General features: G+C 29.1%; 2 long non-coding RNA genes across 2 annotated transcripts; one reads left to right on the top strand and one right to left on the bottom strand.

Moving 5' to 3' along the window:
- Window positions 1-3,095: 3,095 nt before the first annotated feature.
- On the bottom strand, window positions 3,096-5,357 carry LOC103852332. Its single transcript, XR_629894.3, has 2 exons — window positions 4,046-5,357; window positions 3,096-3,531 (listed from the first exon to the last, which is right to left on the bottom strand). It is a non-coding gene; the product is annotated as an uncharacterized LOC103852332 (long non-coding RNA).
- A 6,528-nt stretch (window positions 5,358-11,885) lies between these two features.
- LOC103852331 lies at window positions 11,886-13,423 on the top strand. The gene is made up of 2 exons (XR_629893.3): window positions 11,886-12,771; window positions 12,854-13,423. It is a non-coding gene; the product is annotated as an uncharacterized LOC103852331 (long non-coding RNA).
- The last annotated feature ends 2,287 nt before the right edge of the window (window positions 13,424-15,710 follow it).

The raw sequence follows: 15,710 nt of genomic DNA, 5'->3' as shown, positions 1-15,710 counted from the left end.
ATTCATAAATTAAATATTTAACTTAAATAAAATGCAAACCTATACTATCCATCGTGAATATGTGTTAGATAGGAACACACTAGTGTCTAGACCATATGACAACATCATAATTCCATGATTCACCTAGCAATCAAACATTAACTAATTCTTAGAAAAAATCTATATTATTATTTGCGAAGTAATTACATTTTTGGAATTAAGCTATCACGTTGAAAGTTAGAGCGGTTAATAACGTTTGTATCCTTAATAATTTTATATATAATCAAAAACAAATTTTTATTAATAATATTTTTTTTTAAAGATAATTCTTATATATATTGTTGTTATCTTAAAACATATTTTTTAATTATAAATTTAAAGTAAGATATAAAACAATCTATACTATTATTTGCGAAGTAATTTTTAGCAACGTAGCTCTCACATTAAAAGTTAGCACGGTTAATATCGTTTATACCCTTAATGAATTTGTATATAATTAACTATATAATCAAAAACGAATTTTTATTTATAATATTAATTTTCTTTTCGAAAATATAAATTTTAGATTGTGTTGTTATCTTGAAACATATTTTATATAATCAAAAACGAATTTTTATTTATAATATCAATTTTCTTTTCAAAAAGATAATTTTTACATTGTGTTGTTATCTTAAAACATATTTTTCAGTTATAAAATTTAAAATAAGATATAAAACTATTTATAATAATTAAGCGGTTAAAGTCATTGTTACCCTTAATGAATTTCATATATAATTAATTATATAACTACAACCGAATTTTTATTAATAATATTAATTTACTTAAATAAGATAATTCTTATATATTGTGTTGTTATCTTAAAATTTATTTTTCAATTATAAATTTCGAAAATAACAAATAAAAAATTTATAATTAAACATTAATCAACTAAATTTGTATAAATATATTTACTAAAATATTTTTTAATATGTGAATGTTTTCTTTTAAAATTTCAGCATAATAATAAACATATATATTTTAATTAAATTTACGTCATTTATATATATATATAAATATATATAATTTGATGTTTGATTTTTTTTTTAAAAACATAAATAATAAGTTATCATGCTGATTTTTGAATTAATAAAATATAAACTAATATATATGTGTAAAACGATTAAGCCCGCAAATGCGGGCAAAACATCTAGTTTAAAGTATTTTTTTAGAATTGGGCTCTCACGTTGAAAGTTAGAGTGGTTAATAACGTTTATACCCTTAATGAATTTTATATATAATCAAAAACAAATTTTTATTAATAATATTATTATTTAAAAAAAAAAGATAATTCTTATATATTTTGTTGTTATCTTAAAACATATTTTTTTAATTATAAATTTAAAGTAAGATATAAAATGTTTTATAATAAATCAAGTGGTTAAAGTCAATGTTACCCTTAATGAATTTTATATATAATTAATTACATAATTAAAAACAAAATTTTATTTATAATATTAGATTTTTTTAAAAAAATAAGATAATTCTTATATATTATGTTGTTATCTTAAATTTTTACAATTTATAATAAATTAAGTGTTATACCCTTAACGAATTTTATATATAATTAATTACATAATTAAAAACGAAATTTTATTTATAATATTATAATTTGTTTTAAATAAGATAATTCTTATATATTGTGTTGTTATCTTAAAATTTTTTTTCAATTATAAAAGTTAGGAAAATAACATATAAAAAATTCATAATTAAATATTAATCAACTATATTTGTATAAAGATATTTTTTAAAATATTTCTAAATGTGAATGTTTTCTTTTAAAATTTCTACACAATAATAAACATATATATTTTAATTAAATTTTTCGTAATATATATATATATATATATAACTTGATGTTTGATTTACTATTTTGAAAACATAAATAATAAGTTATTATGCTAGTTTTTGAATTAATAAAAAATAAACTAATAAATATTTGTAAAAGGATTAAGCTCGTATGTGCAGGCAAAACACCTAGTATAATAGTAATACGAAAGCAAACTCGGTACTCGATATTCGATAAATTTATAAATTAAATATTTAATTTAAATAAAATGCAAACCTATTACTATCCATCATGAATATGTGTTAGATAGGAAAACACTAGTGTCTAGACCCTATGACAACATTATAATTCCATGATTCACCTTGCAATCAAACATTAACTAATTCTTAGAAAAAATATGATGGTAAAATTCTTATTCCTTAAATTTTATGTCAGTGGGTCCACCATGTTCCTCTAGTTACTTTTATGAATGAAAAAGTTACGAAGAAAAAATTCATCGGATTAAACAAGATTTCATATATTTATATTTATTAATTTTTCATCTGAATGTTTTGTTCATTTTTCTGTTTGATTAAATTGTCACCAACTGAACTGAAGGTTAAACGCCCTAGGTGTGGAATTTATTTTCTTATTCCAAGGTTTATAATTTATATGAAAATAATGTGTTAATATAGAAATAGAAAATTTTATCTTGCACTTCAGGTATATTCGACATTTAGTTATATGATGAGAAAATTTTAACTCAAACCATAAAGTTCTATTCTGAGTAATACGTTATTTCTTGTATATATTATAACGTGAAAGAATAATTAAAAATACTTTTATATAATATTTGTTTATATTATTTTAATATTTTCTATGAATTTAATTAGTTATTTAAAATATAAAATACAAAATTATAAGATTTTACTATATTAAATAGAAAATGTCAAATATAAACAATACTGTTTAGATGGTAAAATGATGTTATGTGTGATGGTACATTTTTGTAAAATGATATAATGTTTAAATAATAATTAAAAATACCATTAATGAAAATTTTAAATATAATTTTAATTTTTAATGATATTTTTGTAAATTATATACTAACTAAATGTTATTTGTATATTATGTTTGACAGAATAGATTTAAGGACTGCAGTACTAGCCTATTGGTGACTAGTGTCTTGTGTCTTGTATTCTTGTAGATCTAGCATACTAGAGTTTATTTATGTGCCTTTCGAAAAATAAACATACTATCCAATGAAGCTCTAATTAAGTTAATAATGAAAAATGCAATATATAAGCTATAACTTTGGCCAAAAAAGAGCCTATAATACCTAATATATCTCATGACCAACTGGGAAAATACAGGAATATTGATTATTGGTATTAGAGAAACCAAACTGGTGTTTTGGCCTTTACAAGTTCATAATTGCTTCAGTCAATAATGTAATTATTAGTGGATTATCACCAACGTGTAGTGATATGATTGACATTATCACACCACTACGAGACACAATCCTACAGAGGTATTTCTTCTACGCTATACCTTTCAAGCACTGTTCACAGTATATGGAGGAAGCGTAACTCGCGTCGACATGGTGAGCAACCGTCTGATGCGAATAGCCTGACTAAGTTTGTAGACAAAACGGTCCGCGTCATAATGTTATCAATCCAAGGGAAGGGGTATAAAGCATCTTGATGAAGGCTTACGCACTTGGTTTGGGACAAGGTCACAAGATTCTCCTACAACATGAAGCTCAAGCACATTTTTTTCATTGTTTATTAAGTTCAATTATTTGATTCTTTAATCAAACAAACAATAGATGCACTTGATGTACCACGTGTTTTGATTGAATAAATTTACATTCATTTGAAAAAAAATTATTCGTAGACTTAAAAAGTGTGTTATAGAAGAGTGTTAAATAAAAAAAACGAAAAGAAAGAAAAAGATTAAGCAAATAGAAAGTGATGACAGAAGGCTAGAGAGCACAAAGGAGTAAGATGCAAAGAAACTGTTCCATATTGTATCTCATCATCCGTGCTCTCTATCTTCTGTCAACACTATCAATGCCTCTCAAACCATTAAAAATAGATTTTGGGTTTACGATTGAAAGTACGGGATATTAAAAGAACTTGAAAAAACCTCTCATCATGGTCATCAAGAACTTGACAAAAGTATAGGAGTTTTGATTTTATAACAGGGCTCTATATAAGACACCTGTATGATATCGATATATGTATGTGTCTAGAGAATTACCCAAAGAGTCGTTGATGAGCTGTTGAGGAGATTTCTTGAAACCACTATTTATAGACGCATATTGAGCAGCGATATGGTTTCTGCGCTCCAGGTGCATTGATCTGTTTAATTCAACCAGTTTGGAATAATGTTGTCACTTGTAAATAATTGGTTCCTTTGGTATATACGGCTTTTTAATTCTCTTTCGAAAAAAATAATACATTGTTGACAACATATATATTATTCCCGGCTAATGATCGAGTTCACACTTTTTGGATTTATCTTTTTATTTTGTAAGATAAATTTGCTTCTTTGGAAAATTATACATTTATATATACATATATATATATATTAATTTGAACTTAGTTTTGTAATCGTGTTATGTATCGTAATAATACAGTAATAAGCGCAATTTGTATATGTAAAGTAATCCTTTGTTTTGCTCATTTGTAACGTTGTACTTTCATCCAAAAAAAATCTTGAAATGAAATGAAAACAATGGTATTTTTTCTAATTAGAACGATTTTTTCTCTATCTAAGCATGCGAGAGTTTGTAAGCAAAAGAGAGGAAAACAAAAGAGAAATTGCTTGAAATACTATAAGTTAGCTATTACTTTTCAAAAATATTTTCAGTCAAATTAAAGTATCTTGACATTTAGGTTTAGGATTTATTGATTATTATTTAGGGTTTAGTTTCTAAGGAGTGAAGTTGGATTTATAAAATTTTATAAATGATTGTTTAACTTTTATAAATGATTTAAAATGGTTAGTTTAATTTTCTTATAAAAAATAAGAGTATTTATGAAAATAGTCATCTTTTAAAGGTAAATTTGAAAGTAGTATTAAGTTTGTGGTAAAATTAGAATTATCTCCTAGCTAGTGTGCTCTTACCATTCTACCGCTAATTGATGACCTACAAGTAGTGGTATCTTGGCATTATACAAGCACCTGGGGTAATATGTTTGAACAGAACCTGTCGAATTTTTCAAGTTGATGATTTAATTTTTCTCATAGTTATTACTCACGGGAGATCTTATAGGAAGCATAATATAGTCATCATATCACCGAATAAAGATATCAAGATCTGTATAAATATATAAAATCGCCGTTAGTACTGCCACGAAAAAATTTCCAATATATTTCAGTTTGTCTATGAGAAGATGGCTTCAATATAGCCGTGAGACAATGATGGGTGATACTGCAAAAGTAAAGTAAAGTTAGCAACTAGAAAGAGAGAGAACCGATGATTGAGATTGGGTGTTACAGTCATAATTAATTTACTACATTTGGGCGATATAGAGTTAAATCGGATCTTAGCGTGAATCTAATTATTTTTAAACACTGATGAAATATAGAGTCTAGTATTTAAATATCTGTGTTATTTATTTATCTCCCCAGTTTCCATATTCTTCTTTCAATTTTAAATTAACTCACCTCATTAAAAGAATTGAGAACAAAAAAATATTATTTGAGTAAGAATATAGAGCTAAAAGAACTAGATAAAAATGAAGTGAATTCATTAGCTAGCAAACCACAGCACCATGGCCTTTTCGTGTTTCCTTCCACCTCTTCCCCTAATCAGACAGGTTCGGCAAACAGGTTCGGTTTCAGACCAACTTGTCAAGGAAGGAAATCAGTCGACATGGGTTCTTTGGAGAATCTCCTACTCGACGGACGTTGTTCATGCCATATGGCATACGCAGTAGCTTTGAAGCTGTACCGGAGAAGAAAGGTATTAGTTTTTTCATGTAAACCATCCATCAGAACCTGCATCATCTGTGGCCACTGAGCCAATAAGCTGCAGACGACCAGCAAAAGAAAGATGCCGTGCTGTCCCAGGTTCCATATTCAAATGCCATATAGAGAAAAGAGTAAATCTTTTAGTTATGTATTGGTAAGAAAATTATTTATGTTATGAGAAGCCGAGTGAAAGAGAGCGGTCATTGGTTCTATTATTTGGATATCAGAAAAGATTCTTTTACCTATCAATTTTTGTTACTTGCATTTCTTATAATATAATTTTTATACAAGCTATGTATTTAGAAAATTAACAAAATTTAATTTGGTTTGAAATCTTATGTTAACAAAAACACAGAAAAAATTACATATATGTGTATAGAATGTATGGTTCGATTTAATTTCCTCCTCTATTTTGTAATTTCTGTAAACTACATATATGGCAGAATCTTGTACATTATTCCTACAAAAGGTTATATAGTCAAACTTTACGAGCTGTAGGTGGGTCTATCTCCAACTCATAGTCATAGAGACATATTGGCATGTTTTTTATCATGTTTGTCTTTTTTCCAAAACAGTTATTTTAAGGCTGTGATTTTTCTTCTTTTATAAAAATAGAGAAACATGTGCACCAAAAATAAAATAAAAATAAAAGTAATAGAGAAACAAAAACAAAATCAGTACACTAATTCTACTGTAATTGATATAATTACGTTTCTGACCAAGCAGATTTAAATTCTGTCATTTTTGTATGACTACAAGTCTTTACTACTAAAAAGCTAGCTAAAGGCATCTCCAATAGTTTACATCATTTTCTCTCTAAAAATGAGTAAACTCAAAATGAATTTGCATTTTGCTCCAATGGTTTTTTTCATTTTTTTCTTATTAAATACTATTTAATATTGATTCTAAAATGCTTATAAACAAATTTCTATATTATTTACAAAAGTATTAATGATTTCTCTAAAGAATAAAACATAAATATTGAGTCTTTTTAAATATAAAACAGAATTATATAAAATTTTAAGAACTAATTGATAAATATAAAGATTATTCATTTTGAGAGAAAATATAAAAAATGAGAGAAAATTTATCTAATGGTGTATTATTTTTTATGTTTTCCTTCAAAATGATGCACCATTAGAAGACCTCTGAGCAGTAAATGGGTTTTGACTGTCTTGTGTTTCCTTTCGTGTTGTTATATATTTTTTGATCATACTCATTTGTATATGTTCACAAAAAGAAGATCATACTCAACATGTTATTTCTTGCAAAAATACAAAATCCTCTAGTGTAATAACATTTCACATATTCAGTAGTACTAGATAAGAAATGTCATGTCGCCCATGCCTGTAGATTTTTTTTAAGTAGATTTAAACAACAATACTAGAAAGAGGTAAAAAACTAGGTTGGTTCGACAAGTTAAGAAAAGAACTCCTTATTAATTCTTATCTCTTCATGCCTCTTTGAGTAAAGCATGTTCGTACTTATCGCTTCCCCATAGCTTCTTCCTTTTTTTCGCTTTATTACTTTCTCTACCATATCTTCATGCCTCTCAGGAGCAAAAAGCTCCTGGCCCAAGTCTACGTTTCCATTGTAAAAATGAATTAATTTCACAAAACATCTAAATCTATCTTACTTTCTAGCAGAACCGCATAAGATTATATGGAAGCGCGCAATAGATAAAGTTTATATCAAAGGTCTAGTTGATGTTGTACGAAGATTACTTGAATAAGTAGGGTTGCAATTTACATATATTGAGTTTTTTTATCAAAAGCAAATTTTAAATGGCGGTTCATCAACATATAAAAATGTTTACGGTAGCTAAAAGATAGTATACGGCCCATAGTCAGAAAAGAAACATGACCTAAAAACGTTTTTACCAAAAAAAAAAAAAAGAAGAAGAACGTTAGGGTTAATACAATTTTTTTGTGTGGGTGTAGTGAACTCATGGATGACGGATGCAAGCAGAATATAACCAATAGAAGGATGAAAAAGGCTAAAGAGGGACCAAAGAATCTGATAGAAACAGTGGCTTAATTCTTATCTCTTCATGCCTCTTTGAGTAAAGCATCTTCTTACTTGTCGCTTCCCCGTCGCTTCTTCCTTTTCTTCTCTTTATTACTTTCTCAACCATATCTCCAATCTTTTTAGAAAGTATTACATTGTAGGTCACATTTACAGTTTTAATAACATCCTAGGACATTTTCTTCTACCCACACACTTTCTCTAACTATTTGATCAAATTGTCGTTAGCTTTTCTAACTAAAACTGAACTATTCTCTTTCCACACACTCTCTTCTCTCCTTTTATAAATGGTGGTCCCATTCTCTTCGTTACTTTTCTCTTCATTTTTTTTATTTTTATTATTTTGAACACTCTCTTCATCTTTATCAGGTTTTTTTTTATTAAAACATAACTGAGATTTCACCATCACACCATAGACACCGGGACTCGCCGAACTGTCCACCGGAATCTTCAGAGCCACGGCGAGCTTCATCCACCGCAGTGGTCTTCATTCTCCTTGGGGCTTCTCTTCCGCGGTGTCTCCTGTCCGCCGTGAGATCTTGTCGTTAATGAAGAAAGATTGGAGCGTTATTGTTACTGTGTTGGCTGCAACCGCATCAAATCGCTAGGCCCTATGTGTCTTCTTGTCCCGACTGCAACCAGGATCTCTCAGCGCGACGACGGAGAGCCACCGCGGCGATCTCCGACTACAGATCCACCTTCGTCGTCTCGATTCATCTTCAAGTCATGCTTAAGCTCGATCCGTGAACATGACTCTGTGATAAGCCAGCACCGACCTCTAGTTAATCCATGATTGATTGGTTTTGGTGATGAAGACATAGATCGATCGTTTCCAAGCCAAACTTCTCCTTTTTTGCATGTTTGGTCCTTGAACATTTCTGTTCTTCTCAATGTGAACCCAAACTCTCAGATTTTCGTATAAGTCCTCTTGAACTAATTTCAAACTTCCAATTGTGCTTCCGAGCCCTTATAATATGCAAATGAACACATACATACAACAACATCAAAACGCATCGTAAATAATTTAAATAAACTAAAACATATGTTAAAACCATAAAAAATCATGAGATGTCATTGTTGAAAATAATAATTCATATGTTCACACTGATAATTTCTCTATGCTAGTTTGGACACCAAATATTGTTAATGTTTTCCATAAAAGTAAACACAAAACTCCAAAGAAAAATCAATGGCTTTGGATGTCCATGTGGACACTATATTATGAATGGAATGATATAAATGATTTAATTGAATTTCTAAAGTTGACAAAAAATGAAATTTTAAAATTTATTTTTATCCCATATGATATGAATATTGAACAAACAAATTCAATATATAAATATAATGAGAACTATAACGATCTAAGAATTAAAACAAGTTACTTAAAATATATTTTTTAGCAACTATACCAAAAATACTAAGATCATCAAATATCATAAGAGCAATGTACAAACATACTGGTAGATATGTGATTTTTCGCAAAACCTGGTACATGTAGTTTTTGGAAAACCTTGTACACGTGGACAATAAAATATATGTGTACACGTGGATAATAAAATATATGTGGACATTGCCATATGTACATTGGTTCACAAGTGTACATGTGTAAACTTTTCATATATAAACTTTATAAATCTATTGTATGTTTTAACATTTGTACATTGTTCATATGTATACTAATTCGTATGTGTGTACACAATTACATTAGTATGGACATTGCCATATGTACGCTTGTTCACAAATGTACATGTGTACACTTTGTTCGTTGACAAATTCATGTTTTCACCGTACATACAACAAAATGTTAAATGTGTACACATGTACAGCAAATTTCTCAGTTTTTTTTATGATTTAATAAGTTTGTTTAATGAACAAGAGAGGGCTAAAGATCATCTTATTCTTCGTCGATTACATAAACTGTTTAAACGTTTCAATATCAGATTACAGTAAGATTATATCACTCATCCTGAAACCCAACAATAGCAATCTGTCCATAAAGGACCAAAGTTGCAAAACCAAAGTTATATAAAACACGAAGGACCAAAGTTGCAAAAAATAAAAGTAGCCATTGATGTTCTCTAGCTTCTCGAAACAGTGCCGCGGCGAAGAGACAAGGTGACGACGTAGGGAAAGTTGTAGAAACACAGCAGAGGAGATGAAGATATGTAGATACAGCGAAGGAGATGACAAAGAAAACTACTACGGATTTGGGGCTTTGACGTCTTAAGAGAAGACGAGACGGAAACGGTACAGATGAGTTGCAGGGCACAAATCAAGGCAGAGAAGGAAGAGTTGCAGAAGAGAAAAGCTTGAATTTGAGTGGTTCGTGTTTAAGGTGACGACGACGCAACGAGAATCCGACCAGGTGAGCTCAAAGAGACCACAACGGTCACTCTTTCATAGCTTCATCCTCACCGTCGTGTATCTCTTTATTTTCAGATTCAAAATTTTCTTGTGTCTACAATTAAAGTTATTTTTCTTGCTACTGAGAGAGAGAGAAGGAAAATGACAAAGCTTAAAATTGGTGGGACCACTCTAGTTAGAAGAATAAGATTAGTTAGCAATTGTTTGGATTTTAGTCACAAAAACTACCCCAATAGCAAGAAGTGACTTATTATGTAATAAAAAGATGGAAAGTGACCTAGAGTGAAAATCACTCATCTTTTTATCATTCCACTATTCTCCACTCACTCCATTTCTTTTATTATATTTATTATATGTGACATATTCAAATTTAAATTATATACACAGATATATCTTGTAGATATTTGTCGTTTTAAAATTATGTTATGTATATACTAATATAACATTTCGTTACAAAATTTCTTTTGAAACACATGAATATATTGTTTTTTTTTCGCATGAATATATTGTTGCTGTATTTTGAAACTACCATTTTTCGGAAAGAGAATGTAAAAAGCTTCGATGGTCACGCGTGTGAAAAACTGATGTGGTGTGGATTCGAATTCGGGTTTCTTGGGAATCCACAGAACGCCTTAAGCTCGTATTTTGGAACTAATAAGTATATTACATTCTTAAGGTTGAGTGGTTTAATTATAATAGACGATTAACAGAACTAAGTAAAGCCACTTAACTTTATTTCATATATAGTAACAGTACACACACGTAGTTTTTTTTTTTGTCAAAAACACACGTAGTTAGATCATAAGATTCTAGCATCAATTTTATAACAATTTTATAACATTACTTTTAGTTACGATATTAAAAATGTGTGTGTAAATATTTACGATCAACCCATAAAGCGCACATGCAATCTTATCATCTATAATTCTATATAACAATCTAGACAAAGTTCTGCCTGAGTGAAGAATATATATAAAAGTATATTTTAGATGCAATGCATTCTCCATGATTAGACAAGGCTGTGACGGTACGCAGTGGCGGATCCAGAACTATTATCAATGGGGGGCACTTTAATAACTTAACTCTTTTAAATAAAAAAATTTTCATAACAAAAAGTATCTTACAAATTTATTATACGAGAATAAAAATCATCCTCAGAATTGTCAGATGTAGATACAAATTTTCTTTTAGGCTTGAAATATTTTTCCAATGAAATTTTGTCTCTGAAAAAAAAAAATTAGCACAATACTATAACTTTTATGTTCTCACGATTTCCTATTACTTAAGTCACATAAATCAAAATTTTCATTGAGTTTTACCTTTTAGCTTCTCTGTTGAATACTCTTTTTGTTTGCCTGCGTTATACTTTTGTGATTAGGAAAAATCTAGTCGGTAAAAACTAGAAGAAAGAAGACGACGAAAAGTCGAAAACGTTAGTGTCGTTTACTAGGTTAAAATTAAAAACTTCCATTATTAACTTTTTTAAGTTTTAGATTGGGCTTTGTAAAACTAAACTTATCTTTCTTTTTATATGGACTAGATTAGATTTAGGGACATATAATAAATGTGTTCTAGATTTCTTACTTCTCCTGCAAATTTATATATGCATAACTATATATTATATCAAATATAATTTTTTTTTTTAAGTAGTAGGGGGCACGTGCCCCCGTAGTCAACAACGTCCGTCCGCCCCTGACGGTACGCCAAATTTGTACCCAAATTCATTCTTTTGTTCCAAATATAATAATAATAATATGAATGGATTTAGCAGAGCCAATCCTTTGTGTTGTTTTAACAATTATAAAAAGCAATATGGTCATGAACACCATTAAGAGCTAATAAAACTAGTATAGTAGCTAATGAAAGTAGAGTTGGGTTTGTGCGGAAAATACTAGACTTTTTTCAAGTTTGTCTAATTAGCAGAATAAAATTCCAGTTTACGTGATAAGTGCGCTTATGAACGTTAATGTGTAGTCATTATTATTAGGGATTATTATTATTCGAATAATCAGTTATGATCAAATCAAAAAATTATACATTTGGTCAGATATTTGATTTGATCCATATCAATAATATAAAAATTAAAAATTATATAATAATCCAAATATAGTATAAAATAATAATATTTAATCACAAAAAATATTGACTTTTTAAACTCTAAAATGTAAAATAAAATAATTTTAAAAATAAAAATGCTGTAAAACTCACATAAATATAATAATTATATAATGTATATATGTAATTCTTTAAATATGTGTATATATATATATATATGCATATAACGGATATGCCTAAATATCTACTTTAAAAATATTAATATATGTGAATTGTTTCGTTTACTGTGGATATTAGTATATGATTTACTTCGTAAAATTACATATATCTAATCTTTCTATTTGAAAAGAAATAAATAACAAATTAAATTAAATTTTACAGATTTTACCGAGAGCCTTAGTAATAACCTTTGTTCAAAAAATCGGCCGCGGAGACGATTACTCGGCCGGTTAAACGTGACGCGGGTGGACTGCGTGGCGAACTGAGTCACTTCGGTTGCATTACGCGGTGGGCCGTGGAATGGACGTGGACGGCATAGAATTAGAAAACGCGTCCGCGTAATGGTGAAAAAACTTCCTCCGATTCGTATGTTTCGTTTCCTTGCTCCGATATTATCTAACAACTTTTTTTCATTTTTCCAAACAGAACAGAGATTGGCTTTAGTGGTTGCTTTGTAGAAATGGGTTTTCGAAAGATTGAACCCTCGTTACAGATACATGGTGGTTGTGTTGGTGTAGCCTGAACAAATCAAAAGACACGCCAAGATCAAAGCACGCCAACTGTTCGATGAAATTCCTAAGAGAAGGTTCACATGATTGTAAACTGTAAAGATTATAATTCTTTGTTGATCATGATATGCGGAGACGTGAGTGGTGTGTTACCACAAAATCAAGGGAAGGTGTTTGGTTCCAAAGACATTGTTATTATGCTCATGAAGCTGTTCTTTGAGAACGGTGAAGTCAATTTAGAACTAAACCTGAGGAAATATATGATGGAGAAAGGGTATTGCCCTCATGCCCACACATTGGAACTCTTTACCAATGCATAGTTTGAAGAAACACAATGATGTTCTTAAGTGCTCAACGCAGACAATGGAGAGAGGAAGGTGCGTGAGCAACGAGACTATTGTTCAAGTTGTATACAAAATATTTGACAAAATATGGACAATATAGTAGTTTGCTCCTACAAAATCAAATATGTGAGTTTTAGTATCAATAATGTTTTATGCATAAACATGTATTATACATAAAATTCTGTATTATACGTATAAATAGAGTATTATACATATAAAAATACAAAAAAAAATTCTTTCCTTTTTCTGATTTTTCAATAAATCGCTAGGCCCGAGTGCGCCGCACGCGTAGCGCCTAACGAGTTTCCGAACAAGGGTAATAACCACACATTAACGTCAACACATGACACTGGTCATGTGGACTACATCCTAGTCTATAAATCCGAATGGTAACCGTGCTAGATAACTGTGGAACAACTGTGGTGCACTTCTAATAGTAACAAAAATATATAGATACATAAGTATATATAGTAATTTTTGTTATTATTAACGACGATGTTGGTCGTCACCATTCGAAGCCTATAGGTTATTCAAAGTATTTTTCTACTTAGGATTAAGATTTAATTGCCAAATTAGCCAAATTTTATATTTTTCTAATAGTTTTTCGTGGTTGGAAATGTATACTAATAAAATCTCTAGTGGAAACACATACACACATATATCATCTATATATATATATATATATATATATTGGTCAAGTATGTACATATATTCTAATAGATATATTTTAGGGTTCTTTGACTCTCGTTTAGCCACTGACGAGAACGAGTGTTGCCTGGAATATAGCTTTCAAGATTCTAGAGTTGGTTTCCAACATCCACATAAGCTCAACTTATCAACGAGCTTATCAACGTGACATAACTTGTATGCTTCAATTCTCTCTCTTGAAATCATATTTTTGCATAAAATTATTTGAATCCGTTTCTGTTTTTTGTAGCTTAGTTTGGCAATGCTAGCTAGAAGTTATACAGCTAAAGACGTGTGATCACAAAACGCTGGATATGGATATATCACATGGTGATATTGTTCTATATATTTTCAGTAGGTTAGTTGAAAACCAAAATAGTGGATTTAATTAAACAAAAGATAAAAAAGATAAATATTTAAGTAGAGGTGACTATTGAAGCTCCGACTGATAAATATATGTAAGGGTTTTGATCCTTTGTTAATCATAACAAAAACAATACCTTCAGTACGTCGAAGAAATAACTCTTAATGAAACTGGTTAGTTCATGCGTCGTTCACTAATTTCGAAATTTTTGTCGTCGGTCAAAAAGAAACAATTGGTGTTATAATAGATAAATATACCAGAATTGGATTCTCGAACAGTGATCTAGCAGAATTTAATGCAAATCACACGGTAGTTTTTGTGGCTTTAAATCGATTGAGATACAGATACTATGAGCCAACCAATTAACTTTCGAAAGGTGTAATGGAATTAAACTGGAAATGATCGACGCGATTGAAACTTCTCAATGTGGAACGTGAGACAAAGATAATTGAGCGTAGAATTTGTTTTCAGAAGCCTTCAACCCAGCTATTTCAACCTATTAATTTGCAAAAAAAAATCTTTGTACCTAATAATTCCTCTATCTGTATAAGCATTTTATAAAATAAAAAACAAGAAGAAATTATTTTATTACTCCTTCTATTTATGTTTAACAAAGAATGTCATTTAACACTTTTTTGTTATATAAAAAATGATATTTTATATTCCCATATAATAAATTATTTTAAAAATTTAATGCAATTATATTTACTTTAAGTTTAAATTAATTATAAAATGCATCAAATTTTTATTTATCTGAAATATTATTGATTAAATAAATGTAATTAATAATCACATAAATATATTTAATTATTTTTTAATTTGTGTGTGCGAAACATATAGTGTATCATTTAACCTTTGTATTTATTAAATGCTTCAGATTTTATGTAAACTATAAATTTTAAAATAGCATTATAGCTTTCCAACTGTTTACAAAAATATTTATTTTATGTACTCAACGAAATTTCACTCACCTATCTAGGTTTTACCTTGTTTTTAATTTTTTTTATCCAATGTCTATCCTAGCAAAATATAAGTTTTTTTTGGATAATCCGGAGGTATCTGGCGGACTGAGACCCAACTGACTAATCTCATGGGGGTCTGATCACCGGCGCCGGCCAGATATGATTGTTTGCAAGGGAAATTAAATACTCATGTCGCATGGCTACATGGATGGGTAAATTTGAGTTGAAACAGATTTGAACCTAGATCCCTTAGGAATACTTGGAACGCCATACCCCACCCGACAACATCCATGTGGTTAAAATATAAATATTTTGTAATATCTTTAAACCTATTTTCATATTATATGAAATTCATATATTTGGCATTGAAAATTACGTACCATTCTTGTCCAATTTATTTTTTGAATAATCAAAAAT

The sequence above is a fragment of the Brassica rapa genome, chromosome A02 (assembly GCF_000309985.2).
Source record: "Brassica rapa cultivar Chiifu-401-42 chromosome A02, CAAS_Brap_v3.01, whole genome shotgun sequence".
NCBI classification, from domain to species: Eukaryota; Viridiplantae; Streptophyta; class Magnoliopsida; order Brassicales; family Brassicaceae; genus Brassica; species Brassica rapa.
This window is presented reverse-complemented; position numbering and strand designations above follow the sequence as displayed.